This window comes from Pinus tabuliformis, chromosome 3_2, assembly GCF_031772625.1.
Source record: "Pinus tabuliformis cultivar Carrire ecotype Pingquan chromosome 3_2, CPIR1, whole genome shotgun sequence".
In the NCBI taxonomy this organism is placed as follows: domain Eukaryota; kingdom Viridiplantae; phylum Streptophyta; class Pinopsida; order Pinales; family Pinaceae; genus Pinus; species Pinus tabuliformis.
In genome coordinates, this window is record NC_142302.1 from 924592475 (window position 1) to 924603076 (window position 10602).

Genomic DNA, 10602 nt, shown 5'->3' on the forward strand with positions numbered 1-10602 from the left:
AAAACCTGAAAATCAAATGAACCTTCCAAGTTTGAAAGAGCATAAAAAAAATTGAACTGATCTTTTGGTTTGAAGCAACACATGCCTCTTGTTGTTTTCCTCCCCACTAGAAGACTTTGCACACACATGGAAATGCATTTCAAGGAGCTTCGAAAGAAGAAATGTCAACAACAACTATCCTCCAACATTGAGCTACTCCCAACAAACCTCTTATCAAAATGACGATCTTGGGCGTTGACCAATCAACAATGGAATCCAACTTGGAGAGGCTTGACTTCAACTTAACTCCTCCAATATTATGGTCCAAATGCATCACATAAGTGAAACCAAACTTGTACTTTGATATCTTCAAAACATCAAACAATTTTCCTTCATAGATGACATGTGCATAAGAAAACTTTCTAAACATTTTTATGTCACCCAAGTGGACAATTTCTTCAAGAAATGACTCTTTCTTTCCATAATTCAAATACATGTATGTAATATAAATGTTACAAAGAACATACAACATTAAAATCCATACAAACCATTCTTGTTTGTTGTTATGTATATTCTTGCACTGACCTCCTTTTTACAACTTTGCTTTGGCAAAAACTACTCCTTTTGTCCTCTTTCTTGAAATGCTTACCATTCCTCTTTGGCACCATAACCATCGGTGTACAACATGGCTTAAGGGATGATTGAATGAGCCTAGTGTTCAAAAAAAATTTGCATTTCATTGGTGTCTCTACACTTGCAATTTTTTCAAGCCTTGCATGCTAACATCACAAAGAGAAACCTCTTGTTGCAAAGATATTTCATGTGAAGTTTCTTTCTCGTTAAAGGATGATTCTTTCACAACCTGAAATAATTCGTCGCTCTGGTGAACTGAACCAACCAAATCAGAATTGAAACTTGCATTACATGCAACAACATTTTCATAAACAATATCATCATTTGGCTTGAACAAGAGAAGTACTGAACTTTTACTTGAATTCACTAGTCTTTCATCTGCCCTGCATTAACCAAAGAAATGTTCAGCTTTTTACGATGGGCTCTCACTATATACTCAACACCATCCTTGAACAAGTGATACTTGTTTTCATGGTGGTAAAATACTGCTTTCTAGTCATACAAATATGGACTACCTAAGACCACACTTGAAATATCAAGCGGTACCACATCTAACTCTACTTCGTCAAAAATTTTTGCAGTGATTGCAAACTTAAACAAACATTTTCTTGTAACCTATAAACTGGTGTCTCTTGTTATCCATCCCAAAGGATATGGTTTATGGTGAGGTACAATTTCAAGATTCTATTTGTTGACTAAGTCTTCAGAGATTAGATTCGCTTGTGACCCACTATCGAAGAGTGTGTCAATCTTGGTTTGTTTAGATATGACCCTAACATGAAATAACTCAATTTGTAAACTAGTGCTTGCAATATCTTGTTTTCCTTCGATTCCCATGACAATGATTTTGTTTTCATAGCTTGATTCAGAACCTAAATCCTCTTGAGTGATAGCAGTGGTTTTCTATTTCCTTTTATTGTTGAACTTCTTTGGTCTCATTTCTGGATGGATTTTCCAGCAATGATCCTCATTATGTCTCTCTTTTGAACAATGTTTACAGATAAATTTCTCCCCTTCTTTATTCATACTTGCATTTTTCTTCCCTTTCCATTTTCCTCCTTTCTCTTTCTCCTTACCCTTAGGTGGCTTTTTATTACTACTCTCTTCATAAGTGTTCTTTCCTCTAGATTCAAGATGTGTGGCTTGCACACATACTTCATCCAAATTAGTTGGATTGAACATAAGAATAGTGTGTTTAAGATAGGAATGTAAACCCCCAATATATTTCAACAGTGTATATTGGGAATTCAAATTCACTCTTAACAATAAATCCCTTTTCCTAAACTCCTATGTATAATCTTGGATTGTTTGGCCTTTAAGCTGCCTAAAATTCTGCCAACTCATAATGGCTTTTTGCATATAGGCTAAAGGATAAAACTGTCTTTTAATTGCAGAAACAAATTCAACCCAAGTAATGGATATCTTACCATGGATTCTCATTTCCTCTTGAGTCTTTGCTTCCCACCAAACTAGTGTAGCTCCTTCTAGTCTCAATGAAGCAAATTGGATCTTTATCTCGTCTTTTTGAATGTTCTGAATGTAGTATACCCCAAATTGTTGAATCCAATTGTCCAACTTTTCTGCATTCACCTCTCCATTGTACATGGGAAGTTCAAATTTTATGTCCAATTTCAGTAATGGAGTCTTTCCTTTTGGGGTTTTGGAATGAGTATGGGCAATTTTAGTGGTGGTAGTGGAAGATGATGTTGTGTGAGATGATGGAGATGATGAGGATGGGGGGGATGGAGGTGGATTTCCACCATTCCCTTTGGAATCCTTCTTCTCATCTTTTTTTTCCTTTGAGCTTCCTTCTCCATGTGGAGGTTTAGAACTCTCTCCAACCATTCTAGTGTTCCTCTCTTCATAGAGGACTTTAACCATCTCAATCAAAGTATAGAAATATTTCTTAAATTCTTCCTCTTCTGAAGAGGGACCTTCAGGCTCTCTTTCTCCAGACATAATGGCTATGGATTAAGGCTCAAAAATTTGTACTAATTTTACCTCTTCAATCTCAGTTGAAGACAAAACTTGAGGAGTTTCAAATATAGCTGGAATTGGAACTTTGGGTGGTGGAGATTGTGGCCTTGTGGCTCTATTTCTTTTGGGCATTACCTCAAGAGTTGCAACCAATAGTTTCCCTTCTCCTCTCTGCAACTTTAACCTTGTAAGCATCACAATTTTGCAACCGTTAAAACCCTAATTGCACAAACTCAAGAAGTCAAGTAATTCAACCTTTAATCTGTTACCAACTTGATCTATTTTTGTATGATTAGTTTTGTTGTGCTAATAACAATTACATATTTATGAATATGTGCATGCTTATGACTCCTTGTGCTGAGGTTTCATAATAGATTTTTGTGCATACAATCAAGTAAATTTCCTTAAGTTTTAAAAGTGACATTCATGAGAAAAATAGCTTCAAAAAAAAATATTGAACATCAAACATGTACAGTGCAACAAACCATCAAAGAGACACATTAACACAATGTTTTGATGAAGGATTTCACCCCTCCTCGACTACATATCCTTGGTCCAGCTTCCTTGTCTTAGGCTTCTGTATTAGCTCAATGTGGAAAAAATACAATTTAGAAAGATATATGGCTCTTGATACCTGCACCAATGTGTTTATAATGTTCAAATTAGCCAAAAATGACTATAACATCTCTGAAAATTGACTTTGGCTGATCTAGGCATGACCTCCTTCCCTGGTGGTCCTGAGCTTCCATGAACTTCCCTATGGAAAAATCACCTGTAGAAGTCTTCTATTTCCTCTGCAACTTGTAACAATGAGTTCAAAATGTCCAAATTAGCCAAGAACACCTCTTTCTGAGCTCCATTTGGTCAAAAATTTCTCAAGATATTATTCATTCAATGTTTCCCTAGGAGACCCCGCTAAAACTCGAGAAGACTCTAGTTAGCACCAACAAATTTGGCAATTCTGCCGAATTTGGTGCACCTCAAAAACTGCTGCCAACCTTTAAAATGGATTAATTAAATTTAAATGAGATTAGTGGCGCTAAGTGCGCTTATCCATTGCGATGGCCCTTGGTTTTAGTGCGTGTTCATATGGAGAGGGAGCTGGCTCGCAGGGTTGGATCCCTCCGCTCCTGCCATCATCTCTGCTATCAACATTAAATACAATATCATTACCACCATTTTCAAGGTCTGTTGCTTGGTCCAACATAAAGCAATGGAGTTGGGAGGGGGAGCTCTTGGGTTCAACCTACCCTTCACTTGTCCCTTAATATATTTTGCCTCCATATATAAATATTATGCCATTCAAATATTTCATGGACTTTGATATATAGTTCAGACTTTGTCCATATGATAATCTTTCCACCATACAAATAATTCAATGCCTTTGGATTTAATGTGGATATGTATAGTTTGGAATTAATAATATATATATATATATATATATATATATATATATATATATATATATGTATGTATGTATGTATGTATGTATGTATGTATGTATGTATGTATGTATGTATGTATGTATTTAAAAAAAAATTAATTTCCACATAATATTCACCATAAACCCATAATTCCACATTCGAGGACATTGGGAAATTTCACCTTCACACAACCAAACTGGCGAATATTGAAGTGGCACTTGTCACAGCCTCATTGGGAAAAAATTAAAGAAGATTCCCATCATGTTGACTGTACTTCCATGTCATCATTTTGTCTTGTTCTGCAATTTTTTTAACTGTTTAGGAAAACTAACAACATGTATTTTCTCCATCCAGACTCAGTTTTCAGTGAAACGAATTGCATTGCAGTCGTCTTGACGAGACAGACACAATCGTTCAAGTTTCAAGCCAATCTAAGAACTTTGATTTTTGAGCTAAATACAGAGCCCCTAATCATTTCAAGTGTACTTGCTGTGTAAGATTCCGCCAATGCTTGAGCGATAAGATCATGTTATTGAAGTGGAGGAAGTGAAATATGTGTGTTGGATTGATCTTTAGTGCATACAAATGAGTAATGAGGATCCTTGGGTGGTTCAACAATTTCTTGATAGAAAGTGAAACTAACCTCAGGATAGCGAGGGCCTGACATAACCATAAGCTTGGGCTAAAGTGCCTCGATAGCCTGCAGGGTTTCAACTTCATTGAAAGATATATCATAAACATGTGGATTTGAAATATGAACAATGATTGAATCAGCATTGTGATCGAATATAAGAGTAAATAGATCATGACAACTACGATTAGAAAAATCATTGAGTTCATCAAAATCCTCATGATCTGATGAATCAAACAGAGGGGTAGATGAGAAGCAAGAATGTTCACCCTCTGCATTTCCATAATGTAGATGAAAAATCAAGTGGATTTTTAATGAAGAATTTGTCCTCTCCCGTGTCAAATGACGAACTAACATTAGGTGTGTTTTGTGAATGATCGGAAGTAGATGCATCTGTGGATGGATTTGCACAAGGAAAATCAGAGATAGTAGAATCACCAAAGATTTCAAGAAAAAGCAGAGGAGGCACAGATAGAACGAGCTCATCCTTCACCATGGGTTGATGCTCAGATTCCCAGTCATACTCATCATAAATGATAGTGCAGGTTGGTTGTGCAACATCAACTTCGTCGATGGCTTAATCCTCGTTCACAATAGGTGTAGAATTTGGAACGGAAGAACACAAGATAGTACAATCGGGAGGATCAATAGAACGCGAAGACAGAGGTTGAGGTAACAAGTGCATATGACAACCCATGGGATTCCCAACCAAATCTATGCAAAAATTAAGAGTAGTGAGGGTGTGAGCATGTACCAATTGAATAATCTTGTGTGCATGCTCTCCCACATCACTTTGCGAGGGTGGAGCTGTTTGATGAGGGGAAGGTTGACAGTGACTTATGATAGCCACTTCACCTTCACCATCGAAGTACATTTCCAGCTCCAGCCAAATTTGGTTCTTTTCTTTCACCTCAGTAAGTGTGCCAATGGATGGGATCACATGCATGTGCATAATAACATCCATGCTATTGAATACTCACACATGTGAAGCCTATAAGTTGGTGATGAGTTGCGATAGTTCCTTGTAGTTCCAGATCTAACTCTAGATGCGTGCCTTCAACTCCACTGCCTTTGGCTTCATCTTCTTTGACAATTGCAATGGGGCTCCCTTGTACCTCATTGTCCATATCTGCATGTGCTTGACAACTGTGTGTATGTCTGTCAAGATGCATGCTCTCCTAGCACATCATTGTTGCCAATTGTTAAGATGGACAACTGAATTATGCACAGTGACGAACCTAAAGTACAACTTTCACATGATTCTCTCGAGGGATGATACTTCATCAAGTATCACTTTCTTCAACTCTACTTTGGCGGATGTTGTAGCTTGCTCTCCTCCCTGCTTGGACGCTTGTAGAATCTAACACTTGAGCTGGTGGCTTTGGCATATGCCTTTGTAGCATCATCCAATGGATGATTGTTGTAGCCACTACAACAGAAGGGTAAATGGTACACCCAAGATAAAGTGAAGGAAACATTTCCTCACCTCGTTCAATATAATCGTTTATGGACCAAAAGCCCCCCAAAATGGGGAGGTATGATCTAGATTGGATCATTATATTATTTTTCATCCATCTTGATTCATTTAGAGTGGAAAAAGTCGGCGAATCATCTTAAAGGGCCATTTTTAACAGCATCTCCCAATTAGGTGATTTACAATATGAAACCTTTTGGAAGTAGTTTGAGGCATCAGACTACCTACATTTTATTATACAAATATATACCGTTCTAATGGAATAGGAATAACCCTAGTTAGAGTCAATATGCAAAATTTATGCCACCTAGAAGTCGACCTTCTTATTTTGACCACCACGTTTCAAGAGGATGCCACATTATCCTCCATTATCCATGGAAAATTTGTTATCCATGTGATCATGATCAAGAATACTCCAAGAGAGTCCATATTGTAACTCTAATTAAGAGTTAAAGGAATCAAAATTAACCACTAGTAGGTTATTGTTCTTTGTTATAATCAAGCCACTAGGAGGAAAAGGGGTTGCATTCTATTCGAGGGAATTTTGTTCCATAGATGAGCATAATAGCTGAGAGTGGATAGGGGAAAAGAAGAGAAAGATGGTTAGTGTATAGTAGCATCCCATGGGCCATAGATCTCAGTCCTTTGTACTTGAATAAATTTCCATTTAGAGAAAGAGAAAGCAAAGCATCCTCACCTTCCATCTAGTTTTTCTCCCAAAAGAGTTTCGTAGATCATATCTTTTGTTATTGTGGTTTGTGAGTTGTTTCATTTTTCTCTATTTTTTGCATAATTATAATTTGCATGCATATGCAATAAACAATAATTAACAAATCCATAAATATAAAGAAAAATTAACCCTCAGAGTGTAGATTTTGGATTTCCTAATATATTTTAGCAGATATGTTGCGACGAACTATCCAGAGGAATATCCATAGTAGTTTACGGATCACCTTATAGCCCAATATTTAGCATATCAATATAGCCTTCTAGGGTTACGGTTTTCACACACTTCAAATCTCAATTAGTTAGGGTTCTATACCTTCTACAATTTTCTTTCCACACGTGGCTAACCCTACATGTGTGTGTAATGGAGGCTAATGTGGCATCCACTTGAGTACCATGGTGGTCAACAAGGTGGCTCAACTTGTGGGAGGCATAAATTCCACATACAAGCTTCGATTAAGGTGATTTTGACTCCATTGGAGGAGGGGGATATAAATTTTCTCACAAACTTTTGACCCCAAAAAAGTGCCATTTGATGCCTCAAAATGGCTCTAAAATATTTTCTAGCCCAAATTTCCAAAATGGGAGCTACCACTAAAATTGAACGTATAGATCAATTCCTCTTTTTTTTTCACCCAAAAGACACCAAGATCGATTACAAATCATATAATGATCTAATCTAGATCATATATTTTCATTTTGGGAGGCTTTTGGTCCCCAAAATATTTTACTGAATGAAGTGAAAAAAATTGCCCTCTACCTTCTCCTTGAAGTGCCATTTTTCCTTGCCTAGAAGTTGTCCTTTCAACCCATTTTTTTGAAGGTCATGTTTCTTCTATCTTATAATTCTATACCTCCTAAGAAAAATCGTGTCCTCTACCAACTCTTCTTAAACATTTGGTACTAAGCCCTCTATGTAGGGTAGGACCTGCCCATCCTCCTGATCCAACATGGAAGGATCACATAGTTTGAGATTCTTCGCATTCACTACTAAGTAAATGCACATTTATGGGTGTATATTGAGTCTATAGGCATTATCTCCCACCCTTTACAATATATCAAAATGATCATACTGTCGAGTCTTGATCTTATTACCATGACCCTATAGTTTTTCCTTGTTTAATTGTAACCATACTTTGTCTCCCACTCTGAATTAGTTATTTGTTCTTCGTTGTTAATGTCTAGCCTTATATTCCTCCTGTGACTTCTTCAACATCTCCTCTACCTAAAAATGGATCTACCTAAACTTCTCAACAATTTTCTCTTCTCTTAATGCATATTCTATGAGATCCTCCCTCACTCCTTGTTGTTGTCATATACAACATCTAAGGGTGAGGGTTATAAATATCCAAAGCAAGTTTCAAAAGGGGACTTACCAATAGAAGTGTGGATTGCTCTGTTATAAGAGTGTTGTATATAGATTAGGTTTTCATCCTAGGCCTTTACATGCTTATTATTATAACCCACTAAAAGATGCACCAAAGTTTTATTGACTATTCCTATCTACCCGTCTACCTATGAATGAAATGTTGTTGATTTCCACAACTTTGAGCGAACCATCTTCTACCACAATGTAGTCCAAAATCTACTAAGAAATCTAGTGTCCCTATATGAAATGATGCTCCCTAGTATCCCAAAGTATACCCAGACTTGTTCAAAGAACAAGTTTGTTACTTCATGTCCTTTGATGGTGTTTTTGCAGGGCATGAGAACGTACAACTTGTTGACCATGTCAACTATAACAAAGTTACCAATTTAGCAAGAATTTGACCAAGTTCTCATTTTTTTGAGGTCGCATTTCGTGCTAATTTTTATGATAATTTTGAAAAGTGGTAATGCAACATCACCCTTTTTTATTCTATTGTTGTGGGGGGGGGGTGGTGGTGGGTGCATTTTTTTGACATTTTAAATCTTCTTATTTATAAAATATGGACATTTTCTTTTCAAATGTCAGGGTTTTAACCATTTTTCAAGTTATCTTCCTTTTATTCAAATGTTAGCTTTTTAAAGTGTTTTTCAAGTTTATTTGTTTTTTTTCCAATGTTTTATTTGAAATAAAATTTTCAATTTTCTTGCGAAGTTAAAAACAAAAACAAATATTTTGAACTAACATTTTTCATATAATTATGTATTATTAATTAATTTAGGATGCCATATTTTTTAAATATAGTGTAAAATAACATTTTTAACACTTTTTTATCATTACTTCAATATACAACAAATAACTATCATTAAAAAAACAATAATTTTAAGCATATATATATACACATTTCAAATATAAATATAATTAAAAAATACACATTTTCAAATATCTTTTCTTAAAATGATGAGTCAAACAAAGGTTTTTTTTTTATAGGAAAATATGATTAAAATAACAAAAAAAAAAAACCAAAAACCTTATTTTTTTTATCATAAAACAACACTAACCTAAAATTAATCAACAATACCATATATGCCAAATTCATCATCTTTGAGAGCTTATTGTCATTTTGTTCCACAACACTATGTGCTTTTGTTGTGTCATTTTCCTCTTCCATTGGATTTTTGATGTGCACAAATCTCTCAAAGTATTTCTTTCCAATAAATCCATCTAATGGTTGTTGTCATAAGTGTTTCATTAAAATTTATTTTCATAAAAAAAAAAAAAAAAAAACTTTTTTGCATTGCATCTGGAATAACTTTAACAACATTAATTTTTTGATAAATAAAATTGCATTGTAGAGGGTCATTTTCAATGACTACACAATTTTTTCATTCTTTTATAAACATCATATTAGTGTTGTATCTAATCACCAAGTATACAAAAAATAATTTGTATAAACATATTAAATTAAAAAATAATAAGATTCAAATTTGATTTTTATATGTCTGCATGGGGTAGCTCAAGTGGCAATGGCTGTGGAAATGAAGTCTCTTCAAAGATCTTGGGTTCGATTCTTGTACTACCCTCTTGGGAAATGGGGTGAATAACAAACATGTAGAAACTCAATAATGAGAAAGTCCTACTAAAACTTTAACAAAATTAAATTAATTTCTATATAAATATCACCTAAACTTGAGAGTGAATTCAAAACCTAATCTCCTTCATTAGGTTTGTTTTCTTATCACAAATTTTAAACCATTGCTTTTTCCATCTATTTAATTTATAAGAACATATTTATAAGAATCACCTCTTATCCAAACTTGAGAGCTCAAATATTTTACCAGAAACAAGATAGCGGGCTGAATTATAGCTAGAAGTGAGGGACAGAGGGGCGCCTATATAGATATTTTCGAAATATCAAGATTTGGACCTTCGAGCACTACAAAACTCCCTCAATAATATTTTAGTCTTCCAAGTTCCCACGTTTTGAGATATTGTACCCTTCCTACAGCATTACCAACATCGATCAGGTATCCCAGGAAATCGGGATGGTAACAGTGACTGCACAGTTGTTGCTAACAGTCTGCGCTGGCACTTCCCTAATGGAGTTATGGCTTTGTTAACTATGACGTGTACTGCCACGTGGCAACACAGGTAACGGTTATTTTTTCCTATAATGGTCTTCCATTACCTAAGGGGATATGATGCAACTTTATCATGGGTCACGTAATATTAATAAAATGAGTAGTGATAAATTTTATGGGGTGATGAAGGTGGGACTCGGAGTTACTTATGGGATAAAAACGGTTTAGGTTTAAGAAAGTATTTTACAATTTTATTTCAGGTATGAGGGCTAATAAATTTATAGGAAATAATAATAAAATAAATTTGTTTG